The 15,677-nt window shown below is 39.9% G+C and overlaps 2 long non-coding RNA genes across 2 annotated transcripts in view; one reads left to right on the plus strand and one right to left on the minus strand.

The window, feature by feature from the left end:
* Positions 1 to 5,784: 5,784 nt before the first annotated feature.
* LOC121109827 lies at positions 5,785 to 7,471 on the plus strand. The gene is made up of 2 exons (XR_005857524.1): positions 5,785 to 6,142; positions 7,221 to 7,471. It is a non-coding gene; the product is annotated as an uncharacterized LOC121109827 (long non-coding RNA).
* Positions 7,472 to 7,580: 109 nt separating this feature from the next.
* The window catches only part of LOC100857789, an 80,384-nt gene continuing 72,287 nt past the window's right edge, over positions 7,581 to 15,677 (minus strand). The window contains exon 15 of the long non-coding RNA XR_006938361.1: positions 7,581 to 15,641. This is a non-coding gene — a long non-coding RNA (uncharacterized LOC100857789). The remainder of the gene's footprint in view (positions 15,642 to 15,677) is intronic.

Genomic DNA, 15,677 nt, shown 5'->3' on the forward strand with positions numbered 1-15,677 from the left:
ATACAGATCCTGTGCATCTGAAGTGCATGTGAGGTTGGTGTAACAGCATCTACAGAAGAATGAGAGGAATTCCCCCTCATATGGCATCTTCGGCATTTGAGACTTTAAGTTTCTTTACCTGTGCCATTTATTGCAGAAAGAACAACTAGCCACCAGCCACTCTCTGCCCAAATGACGTTGAGTTGGATGCAGTCTTTGGGTAATAATATGTTAAGTACTAGCTCACAAGCAAAGGAAAATCCATGGAAAAGGCTCAGTTAGTGGTAGTTTTTCTGAAAGGTGGCTTCAGATAGGTTTCCCATAACTCAAAAATATAAATGATGAAGTGACTTCTTTTAGGTCAGGGTCAAGTTCAGTAGGGCTAATATCTATTCAAAGTAGAGATAGGGTTTTTTGTTTGTTTATTTGTTGCCAGCTTGACAGTATAAATCGATTCCTAGAGTGACACTGAGAAAATTGGGCTGAGTTTTTTTCTGCATCAGTTGAGCTCCCGGTGTCTGGAAAACTAGAAACAAAATGAAACAAACCAAGCAACAGCAACAACAACAAAACCAGGAAAATGGTAGCCTTACAGGTCTTTTGAAAAGATAAACCAAAGAAAAGGATGCTGAATTAGACACCAAAGTGACCTTGTGCGCAAAAAAGACAAAGAAAATTGAGTTACAGTCAGTTTGTCCCTAAAAGCAGTCAGGTACCCATCTCTATATATTTTTATTATTATTATTATTTTGAATAACGAACAATATCATATTCTCTGCCAGCAGCTGAAAATTTTGATTTCTGTAATCTATTGTGGGATATTCTGCTCTGCAACATCATTAGGTACAAAGTTGCCTTTGCTAAATCAAATGTATTGGGGTCTCGCCTGCTTAAGACATGCCTTGTCATCTTTCTTGAACTGATTTACTGACAAAATAAACCAGCTATCAGTTAATATATTCTACAACTAAAAAGAACAATCTCAGAATAACCTCTACTAAACAGAAGAGATATGAGAAAAACTTTGTGTGCCTGGAATTTTCTTTGAGGTATGTCTTACCAAATGTATCAGCTGGTCTAATAAGAATAGTTCTTCCACTAACACACTTTCTCTAAAATACTTGGCCCATCATAACTGCAAACATAATCTGTATTGCAGTAAGAGAGATATCTTTGATTATTACAGCTGACATTTCATATTTTGAATGCTGAGTAGGGATTTTAGTAGCAGAAGTCACACTTTTCTTTGGAACCCTTTCAAATTTGTATTCCTCCATTTTAAGCTAATTTATTCTTCCCATCAGCTTCTAGCTATGACATTCTAAGGTAGGTCAGAATCTGAACTTTTCTAGTGACATTTAAATCTTAACCATAAAATTATTGCCATTTTTCAGATACTCTCAACAATTGAACTTATTTTTTTTTTTCAGTACCTACTGTGTCATTATGTTATTTAGAATACAAATAACTCTTCATTTTATGAATCAGTAGCCCATTGATATGCATTGCTTCTCTGGTGAAATGAGACATTTCCAGCAACACACCCTGACAGCTGGCAGGTATCAATCTATCATGGAAGATACAGAGAAACAAATACTGCCCCAAAAGTATAAGTGTGTAGCCATTCTTTCCTGTCAGTAAAACAGGTCAGTTTTATTACATGGCATAGTACTGAGTATATGCAGTATCACTTAGCGTACCACCAGATCTGTCATCGTTTTACCCTTCTGAAAGTTCCCATCACTCTGTTATTTAAATGCCAGGAATAATATTGGTACTACACAACAGTGGACCTATGTACAAAGTAAGAAACGTTGTCCGAAAAGAAGTCAAGTAGTCACAACGCCTGAAGGTTTCGAAATCATTAGTTTCAATGAAATAAAGATATGGCTCTTTCAGTATTGCGTGGTGAAGATTTTGGCTCCATGTTCAGCTACACAAAAGAAAGAAAGAAAAAAAAAAAAAGATTGAAAAAGGTTGACTGGGAATTGCAAGCATGTGGAGCAGCATAAAGAACAGTGCCAGACACACGGTGCATAATAAACTGATTGTGTAGCTGTTCCTGGAACAGAGGATGCAGCATTTGTTACAACACACCAAAAGGGAACTGTGGAACTGTAGGGATCAAAGTAGGATACCAAAATACAGAATTGTTAAAGACCAGGACTGCTTATCTTTAGGAGGGTGAATGAGAGGGAAAATGATAAAAATGTATAAGAATGAATATTCTCATGAAAGTAGGCCAAGTGTTTATTTTTTTACCCAGGGTGACTTCTTCTAGAATGGTTCGGAGAGGTGGCCCAATATCAGCTCCAGACCCAAAAGGTGCTGTGGTCCCTTACTGCACATACTCTTGGCCTGTAAGGACACAGAGAAATACCTGCACACATGAAAAATGGGAGAAAATTAAGATGGAAGACGCTATTTAATGAATAAGAAGAACATCCAAAGTGATAGAAAAACGACACTGAACTAATTTGAGAATATATATGTATTTCTGCTGCAGGCTTCAAGTAAGCCTTTTATTTTAAGGTACTAGGATAAAGAATGAAATGTCAGAAGATTACTCTGTGACCTACAACACTGGCAGATCTCTGAGAGCAGGGCACTGGCCTGGCTGCCATGTTTGAGCACTGCTCCCTTCTCCATTATCCCTGCAGAAAGCCAGAAGAGTGAAGTACAAGCCCCTGGCTGCTCCCTTCCTTCTCTAGAGTATCCTTCCTCAGAACTGGGTATTCAAGCACACAGGTGGGCATGAGTTCAGCTGTTCAGAACAGACTTCATGGCCGGGAAAACTTCCCTAAGGTTCCTTTACGATTGAGTGGAAAGGAAAGGTACTTCAGAGGGTAATGCAGAGCAAAAGTCTAACTCTAGAGCTTTGATAGAGTACTGTATAAACTACAGAGTCAGCTGAAGGAGGCTGAGCTGAGGGGCTCAGTGTCTGTACGCTATAACTGTGCTCAGAGCAATCATGTTGGAATAGGTTTCTTAACGACCTTCATATCAACTTCTAGTCACCTTTGTACTTGAAATTGGGAATTTCAGTTTCCAAGTTGATAACAACTATAAAAGCAATACAATAAAGCTCACACTTCAAAAAAAGAAATCAGGGCAATGATTAACAGGATTAATCCTGCCAACATGAAAGAAAACAGACAGAAGCATCCTGTGAAGCCCTGTAGAGGAAAGTTCTTGAGAACAAATTGATAAACTGAAAATAAACTTCCAGGGATTGATTATTCTCCTATTCACAAATGTAAAATTCAGAAATAAATCAAGCCAGCAGAGCAAGGCAGTAGAAAACACTGAGACCATGATGATTTATAGACAATTGAAAGAAAAACTTTTACAATGGCAATGTTACAAAATCTAAAGTGTGCATGTGATGGATAAATCACTGACATGCATATTTTTAATGAATGAATGCTAAAGGGCAATCCTCTACAGAAATGTAGGATCCCCCCCCAATAAATAAATAAATAATAAATAAATAAAATTACAGATTCCTATATGATCGATGGATTTCCCCTATATCGTGTTCGTTCATTTATTTTTTCACTATTAAAAATCCCCAATAAACAATACCCCCCAAGTTGATGGGAACAGCGTAAAGGGAGTATATTGCCTCAGATGACAGTGAGACAGAATTGATCTAGATAGATTTATTCCCAGGTTTAGTACGAAATTCACAATTGAAAAAGAAAGGAGAAAAAATGTTTTGCTTGGGGCAGTTCATGGCTACTGCACTGCTCCTTACCTCTTAATCACTTGCTGAGGTGAAGTAACAATCAATACAGTGTGAAAGAGATCACAGGGGGCCTGAACTAGATCTCACTAAAGTCAGGAGTGGTAAAAGAGCCTTCCCAAGGCTAAGTTCTCCAACAGCCGCAGCACAGGACCTGCAGCCCAAGATCTGAGACCAAGGTGACTTCGAGTCACATTCATATTCTCAATTAGGGCTGTTTCAGAGGGCTGACACGGGTGCACAGAGAATGCATGCCAGGTGGCACAGCATCCCAAGATCACTGCAGAAGCATAGGACTGCAAGTCTTGCTTTAGCCTTGTCTTAGCACACTGCTTGACTTTCCTCCTATTCTAGCTATCTCTCTGCATTAGTTCTAGAGTGTTCAGAAGAAAACCATGGGGTATCCTTCCTCGGTGCTTGCATAAGGATTGCAGGACAGATAAAAGGCCAAAGCTGAAGCACTGGAGCTCTGTGCTGCTGGGTCTCAGCTCCAGCCTAGCAGTAATAGAGCAGTGACAGAATATTTCACACTCTTAAGAGACAGCAAAGTGGTTTTGGATGGAGGAGAGGACCACTGTTTATTATTTCTCTGCTGTGTGAGAAATAATTGGGGGGGGGGGGGGAGGAGAGTGTAGAGGATTTGAACATTAGCTGTCTTAAAGCTGTGAGCTCCTAGGATTACAGTAAGAGAAGAATCTCAGGTTTGTATGGAAACTCAAGCTCAGATGCACTAGAAACTTTGCCTTTATTAACTTATTGCAAATAAAATAAAAATAAATAAATATAAATAAAAATACAATTAAAAAAAAAAAAAGAAAGAAAAGAAAGAAAGGGAAGATTTTTCCTAAAACTATGTCACTAGACTGAACTGAAGTATGCACTCTGGCTTTTCTCCAAGGCTGATTACAAACCTGTATCTGCAATATTATTTAAGAATGAAATAATTACAAGGCTAAGAGGTGAAGAAAGGATTTTTTATGTTCCACACCCAGCATTGCTCCTGATCCCTGATTGACCGCAGGCAACAAACCAATATCAGCTTAAACTCCATCTAAGTTTCACATCTGGTGGCATCAACTCAGCAAGAGTGTACTTCTGAAGTCAGGTGGAGGTCCTTGCAACTCAATACTGGGCTTTCATCCATTGTCAGATGCCCACATAAGGGGTATAAGAATCAAACAAGCATATGAATGATATTTTGCTCTCTAACAGTCTACAGTTCATAGCTTTACTCAGCAATGGAAGTAACTTTGCATGTAGTAATCTTTAGTGCATCTTACATAATTTTTTAATAGTTTCTTAAGCCTAATTGGCTCCCACACCTCCTTTGCCGTTACACTTTTAGTTAAACAGAAGCCATTCCACAGTTTTGAATATCCACATTGTCTATCCTTTTCTTGCTTTCACATCTTAGTGATGGGAGTACTAAAAATATACTTTGCTCTCAGGAGACTGTATTCCACACAGAATATTTTATTCTCTATTCTTCTCTTAATGATTTGTAACATACAGTTTTGACTTCTAATGAGCATTAGGTTGACTTTTTTTCACCGAGTTGATGGAATTTTTTGTATTATAACCCGAGCATCTCATTCCTGATAAGTAGTGTGTACAGGAATGCTTCTTGTTCCTACATTTCTCTCCATATGTTAACTTTATATTTGTTCTTTCTTGCCTTCCAACCCAAGACATTCTATGATTCGATGGGGGTTTGCCCCTTTCTCTCAGGAAACAGCAATAAGACAAGAGGTAATGGTCTTAAGTTGTTCCAGGGGAAGTTCAGGTTGTATATTAGAAAGTAATTCTTCTCAGAAAGAGTGGTGAGGCTTTGGAACAGGCTGCTCAGGGAGGTGGTGGAGTCACTGTCCTTGGAGATGTTCAAGAAAAGAGTAGATGTTGCACTGAGTGGCATGGTCTAGAGCAGTCAGACATTGGTTGATGTTCAAACTAGATGACCTTATGGTCTTTCCAACCTTAATGATTCTATGATTCTATGAAAGGTCACCATAGAATTGCATGTGCTACACATTCTAGGAGAGTAAAAGCCCCTGGGGGTGGATAAACGCTGGCATATTCAGGAGAAACAGGAGAAGGAAGTACCACTGTGATCAGCAATTCTCTGTGCTTCTCATTGGGTCTCAGTGGGCTGGTACCATTATGACAACATTGCACTCGACACCTCCTCTGATTTTTATGTCCTACTCACTGTGCTACTGCTGTGTATTTTTACTGAAACTCAGCTGATGGATACCCAGAGAAAGATGCTGTTCCAGAAACAGTATTGCCATCTAGCAGCAGCTCAGCATCTTTTATAAACCAGAAACACCCAATGTCAACCAGATACTTTTGCAGTCTGTCTTTCCACTGCAGAAACAGAATTACTACAACTTTACAAGCTAACAGCTGTAGAACTAATAGGTAACAAAAACTTAAACTATATTTTTCAGGACTATGTCTTAGTTGGATTTCTTTGTAATGAAATAGTAGTCTGCAAATGTTTCGGAAAGTTCTGCTCTTCAAAGAAAAGGGGAAGAGGACTTATTTCCAAATGGGACCTGGGGAACAATTGAGAATTATGGAAACTATTTTCTAACTGGACCTGCTTAGAAATACTGATGAGAAGGGAACTACAAATTCAGTGCCAGCTCAGCCTATTGAAGCTCAGACTGAGAGCTTATGTCTACAAGATCATCTCCTGGTGTGTTTAATGCATTTTGCTGCTTTCTGCTAAGACAGATAGCATACTAAATAGATCCAAAGCATTCTTCACTGCAACACTGGAGCATTCTTTTTAATGGAGGGTATAATCTCATTACAAGCTCTGGTAATCATCTAGATTACAATCTTAATTGCCAAAGTAGGTGAATAGATAAAACATATTTCATGTGTTCCCTCCTCCTTCTTTCTCCTGTTAAATGTTCAGCAAGAGAAGAATGGATTTTTTTTTTTTCTCTCATGAGATTTTAAGCGCCAGAAAGGTTTCTTTGTCTTTGTTATCCTCCATATATCCTCTGCTAGGTGACATTTCGAACTTCAAATTTATGATTGTAAAGCCAGATTACTGTGACAATCTTCCATCAGACTCTGAGACTTCTCAGTATTGCACAGGAGGTGTTCAGCACCTTGTAGGTTTCACTTCTCATTACACTGAGTCCTGGAACACATCTCTTACTAGTTCAAAAAGTACAGTTTATTGAATAGAAATCTCATTAACTCCATCATACCCTCAGCCAGTAGTAAGTTACACCATAGGCTATCTACCTTTGAGAAGAGTTGTATAAACAGCCAAATCTCAAACCAGTCTCACATAACTCTGAAATAGGAGATAATATCTTCTTGCTAAACACAGTTCAGGTGGTGAGAAGTGAGGTGGGAAAGCCTTAATAGAAGGGGAACAAGGAAGTCCTGTTGCCTTGATGGTTTTCTGCTGCCATAGCCTTGCTGATGCCCGTAGGAAGCTCTGCATTTAAACAACCATCCCTTTATCTCACTGCAGCTGAGCTTCCAGCTGGGACCAGAGCTGAAGCTGTGCCACATCAGCACTGAAATGAGGTATTCACTCAGAAATGGGAGCTACTGTGAAACTGTAAGTTCATGAGCCTATCAAACAGCAGGAGGAAAGGGGCTCTCTCCAGCCAAGAACTGCAGTTTTGCACGGTCTCTTCAAGAATGTTCCACCTAAACGACTCAAATCCCACAGTTAATGACACCACTGATGATGCTCAGCACTAAAATCAGGTTTTCAAATTTGGCTTCTGGGACTGATTTTGTATCTTGGTGACAGAGTTGCCCACTGCTGAGTTACTCGATCACAAGAAAGGCCACACAACAAGTTTTCTAAATCCTACAATTAAGCCACTAAAGCATGCTTCACATGGCTCTAACCCAGAACACAGTTTTTGAAGGTCCTGGAAAATGCTTAGTTTTTACTGAGATGTACTGGAAAATCAACTCTTTGAAGCATTCAAACTGAAGAAAGACGCAGACTGAGAGATCTTGAGATGACATTTATTTCATAGAAAGAGAACAGCAAGGTCAGTGACAATGAGTTCTTCACTTTCTTCATTTCCCTTGAGAAAATGGCATATCTCTGTTTTCTAAAAAGGAGATCCAGCCACAGCCAGTATAAAGACAAATCTGGGCAAACATCTTTCTTGTTGAGTCACTTTCCCCAGCAGCACTGAGCTTTCAGAGCATCTTGGCTAGAGAAAGGTAGGTGCAGGGTACCCCTTCTCTCCATTAGAAAGACATCAGATGAAAGTCCCATAGTCTGTACTCTTTCTCCATTTTACTTTCATAGTAAGAGTGGCTTAGCTCCAATCTCAAATTGAACTGATCTGTGAAAACCATTGTCCACCTTCCTTCTGCAACTAGCCCATGCAAAATACTACTTTGTCCCTGCTGTCCTACTTCAGAATCTCATTCAGAGTTTGAACTCTGTGCTCACAGTTGTAGTCTTTCTGGATATGTGGCTGTATAAGTTAGTTAAAATGCTGGTGAGCATAGTTGGAGCTGTGAACATAATTGATACTCTTAAATGCTTCTCACTGAAAATCAGGTGTTATACAAGATCCACTTGCAACATTTTTGTTTTATCTTGCTGAAGCTATAGACCTGGGATTTGCACATGAAAATGCCAAATTACTCTGATGGACTATATACCTGAATAATTGTATTTAAAAATCAAAAAGAAAAGAAAAGAATCATGAAACATCTTTCATTAACCAGGAACTATCTCTCTCTGCACATTCAACATTTAAACAAAAGTGCTTCTAGAATGTACTTATTAAAAAGAGCACACTACTTTTCATTGGCTCAAACCAGTACAGAAAAGGGTCTGAAGTTCTAATAATGAATTGTATCTCACAATTATAAAGTTTGCATTACAAGAACATCACAACTGTGCAACTTCAGAAACATTTGTTGTTGTACATCTGCTGGGGGGAAATATATATATATATATATATTGTTGTTTTGCTGATTTCACAGATAATAATTCCATTAAATTTCCAAACTTGCAGTGGTTAGAGACCTGAATGATTCTGATTTTACTTTTAATCTAGTACCTGCATAAGCCACTTTCTGTGGGGGACACTGATTCCTTATACTTTAATTTTGCTACAGGACAAGAAAGTCTGTATGTCTTAAAAGGCTGAGCTTAGAGCAAAATTATTTTAGCAGACTACATCTAACCCAAAGTTCAGCAAATTATTTCCATGTGTGATCTCCCTTTTTCACACTTTGCTGTTCAGTATGTCCTTCATGCAGCATCTAAATGTCACAAGAAGGTACAGACATCACAGTGCTGGAGGCCTTACAAGCACACTGTGAGTGATAGCTCTGTTGCTCTTATGAGCTTTCAGTCTAATGGCTGAGAAGACTACGAAGATCTGCTGCACCACCTGCCACTTCTCTTCTTCCAGGTAACTGTTCACTATTTTCCATATGATTTCTTATTCCCAAGGACTTGACACAGCTTGACATTCTCCAGGGATTGTCTGAGAGCTTTCCACATGATGATCAGTATCTTCTTACTTCAGAATCCTCAAATCAAGACTGGAAAATGTGCTTTAAGATGAAACATTACTGTCCACAGCTACGTAGTAAGTTGTTCCCTATGGTCCATTCCCACTTTAAACATTATTAGAGTTCACATCCAGCACAAGGGGAAACTATGACAGTAAGAGACAGTCTCACAAGCAAAGGACAAGCCATGTCTCTCTCTAGAACCCCAGCTCCAGTACCAAGAAGCCTGTATAGAGATGACTCCTCCACTGTCACATGGAAAGGTTGTGGACCTGACTTTCTTCACACTCTGAAGCATTGACATTAGCTTTGCCCTCATGGTATGCCCGTGCAGTGCCTTGGACTGCAGCTGTGCATCAGGTGCTTCCTGGAGCTAAGTACGATACACTCCCTTAAGAGCCTGCTGGAGACATGGATAGGAAGAATGTACAAAGCTGGAATCAGGCCCTGTAAGATGACTCACTGAAGTTCAAAACGTTTTTAAAAAATATGGAGCAAGAACCAATGCTTGTAATAGAGATTCTGCCACCTATGTATTGAAACAATAAAGCCACTCTGCTTTTCTTAAATAATTTCAAGTCACCAAAGCACTTAGCTTATCTGCACTTTTACTAGGAAGGGATTAGGAGCAAGCTGGAATATATTCCTTTCATGTAACACAAAAAATCTGCCCATCCACCCAGATGCATAAATACAAACGTGTGTGTGCAAGTTATTGAAGGGGGGGGGGCAAGAATTCAGAAACAGATCTGCTTCATTTCTTTCTGACACGATCCCCCGAATTCAGATGCAGTGCAAACAGCAGTTAGTAGGAAGCAGTTTCTAATGAAACATTAGGATTAGTTTGTCAGTCAGAAGCAGCAAATCTCAGTCAGCACTGATCAGTTCCTGCCAAAAGGGTTTCGGATTTTTTTTTTTCATACAGTAAATTCCAAAGAGATACGGCAGTCCTGAATAGATCTATTGCTTTCTAAGAACACAGTGCAGTGTGCCTGCTAGGCAACTTGCCTAGAAATTCTTTTCCAGTGAAGTACTGGAAGAGAAAATTTCATTTGCTCTGCTCCCAGTTCCTGGAGTGGCAGTAACTCTGGTGCACAGCTTTGGTTATCCATGTGAAGGCATTGTGCATCCAGAAATCACTGTCTTCATCTGGAGAAGGTGTCAGGTGTAAGGGAAAAATTCTGCAAACCAATCTACCAGTGATGGTGGTCTCATTAAAGGCCGAATTACATCATTATTTGGGATTTAATCCAAACTCTACAGAAATCAATGAGAAATGCTTATTAACACTGATAGACTTTGAAATGGCCTGGAAGGCAATGAGGAAAGGAAAACTACGAATCATGTCATATTTTTTCTGCAGAGAAAGTTGGAAAGGAGAGCAAATATATCTAGATATTTTTGAGTCAACTCCCTGAGGCTTTTTTCCAAGCCACAAGGACCAAAATCAGAACAAAAGCTTTCCCAGTGTAACACTGCACACCATAGCACAACTCAGTATTACACGTGAAAAACTGTCTCCAAGATCTATGGATTGGTTTGAGACCCTCAAACCTCAGCCTCAGAACTGGGCTCTGGGTTTACGAAACCACTGAGCCCCATGGTTCCGGACAACAGGCAGAACAGTTGCTTCTCATCTCATACATCTAAGCTGTATCATCATGCCTCTTCATAGCTGCATCAAGACCTGGAATTGCATTGTTAGCTTCCTTCTTTGCAGCACTGGCTACAGGGACAGGCTGGTAATATCTGCCACATTCAAGGTTTAAGCTCAGAGGTAACCATCATAGTAACGTAAAAAGTAAGGTAGCCAACAGATGTGCTTCACACAAGATGCTACCACAGAAGAAGGAATATGGCTTTTTGAGAAAGTACTGATTGCTCATGGTTGATGTTGTCTGACACATGTACCATGCTTAGAGGAAAATAAATCACAAGAAAAGACTTCTGTCACACCTCACTCCTGCTGCCAAGAGTTTCTTATTAAATTTGCAGAATCCCTTTAAAAGGCTTAGGAAGAAAAATACAAGCATGCATCCAAGTTAGGTTTCAGCAGCTGTCAAATCACCCGTCTCACAAAGTTTTCCCCCTTTCCTTCCCCCTGGTCCGAGACACCCAAGACAATAGTTCCCAGTTTGTTGAGTGGAAAATCACAGAAGGACAAAAGCACAGATTGCAAAATCAATTCCAACAGCCCAAAGCATCTGAGAAAAGCTAACTGGAATGCTTGCTTAGGAATTCCCCTTCCATTCCTGGATGGCTTGGTGCCAGGCAGTGCTGGAAGCTGCAGCTTTCTCATCAGCCAGGCAAAGGGGCTTCAGCTCCCAATTAAACAGACCCTGTGGTCCACAGACAGCCAGGTAAAAAGCAGAACTATATTCACAGTCTTTGAATTTAGTCCAGGGAATTGCCTGGGTACTTCTGCTCTTTATCCTGAGTTACAGCCAGGACAGCTCAGAGTCCTCACCATGACCTTTTTCCTCCAAATAAAGTTTGTGTAGCGGTGACGACTAATGGGAGGGAAAAATTGTAATTCCACTTTGGTAACTGACCAGAATAAAGACATATCAGCTGACAAGTGACAGTAATTCATGCTGAACAGCCAGGCTGGATTCTTCCCAGCTAACACTTTTGCAATTGCAGTGCTAAAACCATCTTCAGGTTGTGCATTATCCTGAACTGATGAAATGTCCAGCCAACTCATAGTAATGCAATCTTGGTGAATTATGCAATGCTGTTTTAAGTTCAATACTCAGTGCCAGAGAGTAACGCCCCGTAATATGTTAAACATACCACAAGCAATGCAAAATGCACTGTTCTTATTTCAAGGATGCCTGAACCCCACAGATCTCTGAGGATCAAAAGCACAGAGAAGAATTGGTCTCTAATAACAAGCAAAGTGCCTTACTTATTCTCCACTGTTGGCATCAGTGCTGCTCAGCTGGCAGGAGGCTCATGGAACTGGTACACCTCCAGGGAAGCTCCGTTTTTTGTTTGTTGCCAATCATCAGCTACCATTTTATGATGCTGATCAGATGCTGATCTTTTTATGTGCAGTCCACATCCATGCCAGCTCCTAGTGGTACCTCTTGCCTAGAGAACAACAGGACAAAACATCAGCTTACTCTCTATTCCTCTCTTTTTCTTTCTCTCTCTCTCTTTTTATTTAATGTACAGAAATATCCTCATGAAAGTTTCCAGGAATTCAAGATACATGAGCCAGGCAGGATCAGACAGCTGGTTGCTGAGTTCATAAGAAGGTAGGAATTAACTGATGCTACAAAGAGAAGGATGGGCTTTTGGTTAAAGTGCTGACCTGAGGATCCAGATGCCTGGGTGCAACTCCCACCTCCTTGATGGATTTTCTCAGTGACTTCAGGCAAGTCCACTGGGATAAGTTGATTCATAAACATGCATACATAAATTTGCTCTGCCCATGCCCTGCCTTGGACTCTTCTTACCCCTTTCAGTTGTGCTTATTTACCCAGCTAGTGTATGGTGCTCATTCAGCCAAACAGCATCTGAGCTGAAACTGAAGCTGCCACATGCCTAACTATGGTTACTCATATCCTCTGCTGCTGTGTCTTCCCAATATCTTCTCAAGACTACCATATACTCCTCCTTTGTCTTCATCACTAAAAGATGGACAGGTAGAGAGATTAAATTATTATTTTTGCTCGTGCTTCTGTCCTTGTATATACTTTTTAATATTCATTTGAGTACATTGCATTTCTAATACAAAATTGTATTTGCTTGAGAGACCCTGTCATCTGCAGTCCATCTGGCTACCTTTACAAAACCAAGGTGGGATTTTTTTTTCATTAGCTCCTACAGTTTTGTGTTGAGTCTAGCCTGGAATATCTGTAGCCATTTTAACTCTGCAACCTTTCACAGCAGCTTGTTCCATTGACTAATTGAGTAGCTGAAACACATCTCCCACATATGTAGCCGGAATTTTCCTTTCTGCAGCTTAAATCAATTTCTGCTGCTTCTTTCCTCTCTGACTAATGAGAATAACTGGCCCCTGTTCCCTTTATCAAATCATTTTATGTATTTGCAGACAGCTATTATGTCTTCCTTCAGTCTTCTGTGCAGACTGAACTTGCCTGTCTTTCTCAGCTGCTTCTCATAAGTCTGGTTTTCTAAATCTTTTATCATTTTTGCTACTCTCCTTTGAGCTTACTCCAATTTGTCAGTGTCTTTTCTTAAAAAGCAGCGTCCAAAACTGAATTCACTACGCCAGCTGAGGCTTTCACCAGTGCCAAGTGGAGCAGAAAAGCAACCCTGCTTGTTTTACACATGTCATGATCCTTATTCATACTATCCAGAATAATTCATTGCAAAACATCACTGGACTAAATATGAGAGCACATGGACTGGGGACAGCTCTGGGAAACAAAAATTCCTATGAGACTTTGAAAGGGCTAAGTACCAAGGAAGAGAATTGTTTAGGTAGGTTTGAGAAGAAGGAGAAGGCTAAGAATAATGGGATGAAATGAAATCGTAGTCTGGATATCAGGAAAAATATCGTAATAGTTCAGACAGTGGAAAACTCTATCCCTAGGGAAGTGGTGCAGACTCCATGAGTTGAGTCATTAAGAACCAAGCTAGACAAAGCAATGCAAACTGTATAGCAAGATGACTTAATATATTATTGGGAAAGGGGTTAGATGGGCTGATAAACTTGGCTTTTTTTGTTTTGTTTTGTTCCATTTTTGTCCCATAGCATTCTGGAATAACAGAACTAATTTTTTCTTATGCTAATATTCACTTTTGGTCCCCATCACCTTCATATGTTCTCCATTTGACCCTTTCTGAGAACAAAGCTAAATTAGGAATGCTTCGAGAATTTCTGGAAAAGGTTGGGGGAGTTTAGTATTTTCCCTGTCTCTGTACCCATGGGCCCCATGTATAAAGGATATTTGCCAGGTTCCAATCTCAGACAACTAAACACTAACAGATCTCACACGGTACAAATGGGGAAAGCCAGGACATCCAGCAGAGAGTATTATCCACGCCTAAAACTGACAAAACTCTACCAGCAGCACCACTACCTGCCAGTGCAAGGGGTCACCATGGCGTAGTAACACCAATGGCTAGCAGCCAGTGGCAGTAATTAGGACAAAATCCCCAGTCTAGACAAAGTTTTAGTTATCATGAGCAAAAGTCTCCAGTCTCTGGGTCTAGTTTTCCTTCAGTAATACAATTTTAATACTTGTGGAACATCAGAAACTTCAATAGAACTGTGTTTTATACACACACAGACACAACCAAGACAAGATCCCTGAAGCATTTTCTTAGCTGAGATGTGTAAACCTAATTTCCTTGATTTAGTGCTAATCAAAGGACAAGAAAAAGCCATACAGATTCTACAAATGTCCTTTACAAGCTTATCTCTGGAGTTCACAAGCATAAGGTCCAGTGCCTTGGGAAAATTCAGAGTTAGAAGAGTGTCCTCATCACTGGATGTTCACAAACCCTTTTTCTCATGGCCAAGTTGCTTAGCTCTAGTTTTGTTAGTCTCACACTCTGGAGTTTCACGTAATCTGGAATAATGGTTAGAAAAAAAAAGTAATTCTAGGTGAATAAATGCAGGTCAAAATATTGAGAAGGAGACTACTGCACTGTATACTACATCTTAGAAAACAGAAACTATTTAGAGCCAATCTAAACAGTCATAGAGAAGAATAATTAGCAAGCAGAAGTCTAGCACCTACAGTCACTAAAATCTGCCAAATTTTATATTAATTATTCTGAGTGTATCCAAATGGCTGATGCCACAGGACCTTCTAAAAAGGCTGGTCAAATTGTGAAAATCAGGACATTTACAATACAGTCATCCCTTCTCCAGGGATTCTAACTGTCTAGAATTAGCGGGCTAGTAAAAGGAAATCGAAGAGCAATCTTAGACAGCAAGAGAGAATTATTATTGTAACACAGAGAAGTCTTTTCCATCATCAAATATTCCATAGCTGCCATAGCAAGAGAAAGACTCAGGATGTGAACAAAGCATGACCGCGAGGAGTTCTGAAAAGCCAGACTGAGGTTAAACACAAATTAGCACTCATAGCAGAGAGGACTAGCGTGTTTAGCTGTGCTAGTTGGTAAGTGGATAAATTCTACTGGAACCACTGGCTTACAACACCAAGAAGTGGCTATTACATTAGAGAGATTTTAATAATTTAGTTGGTGTTATTGCATAACAAACTAAGATGTCTAAATGAAGCAAAACTCTTGTTTGGCAGGAAACTATCTTTCTTTATTAGATGACCAGTTGTGTAGCAGGATTCCTCCAGCACATCTAGTGCCAGTACATCACTGGCAGAGTTGCCTGTTTTTCTTCTGTATGCTGTCATCCTACTTGGCATCACTATTTGCAGGGTGTTGAGACCTGTCAATGAGAGAAAAGCCGAGAGAGAAATGTAGG

This window comes from Gallus gallus, chromosome 2 (assembly GCF_016699485.2).
Source record: "Gallus gallus isolate bGalGal1 chromosome 2, bGalGal1.mat.broiler.GRCg7b, whole genome shotgun sequence".
Taxonomy (NCBI): domain Eukaryota; kingdom Metazoa; phylum Chordata; class Aves; order Galliformes; family Phasianidae; genus Gallus; species Gallus gallus.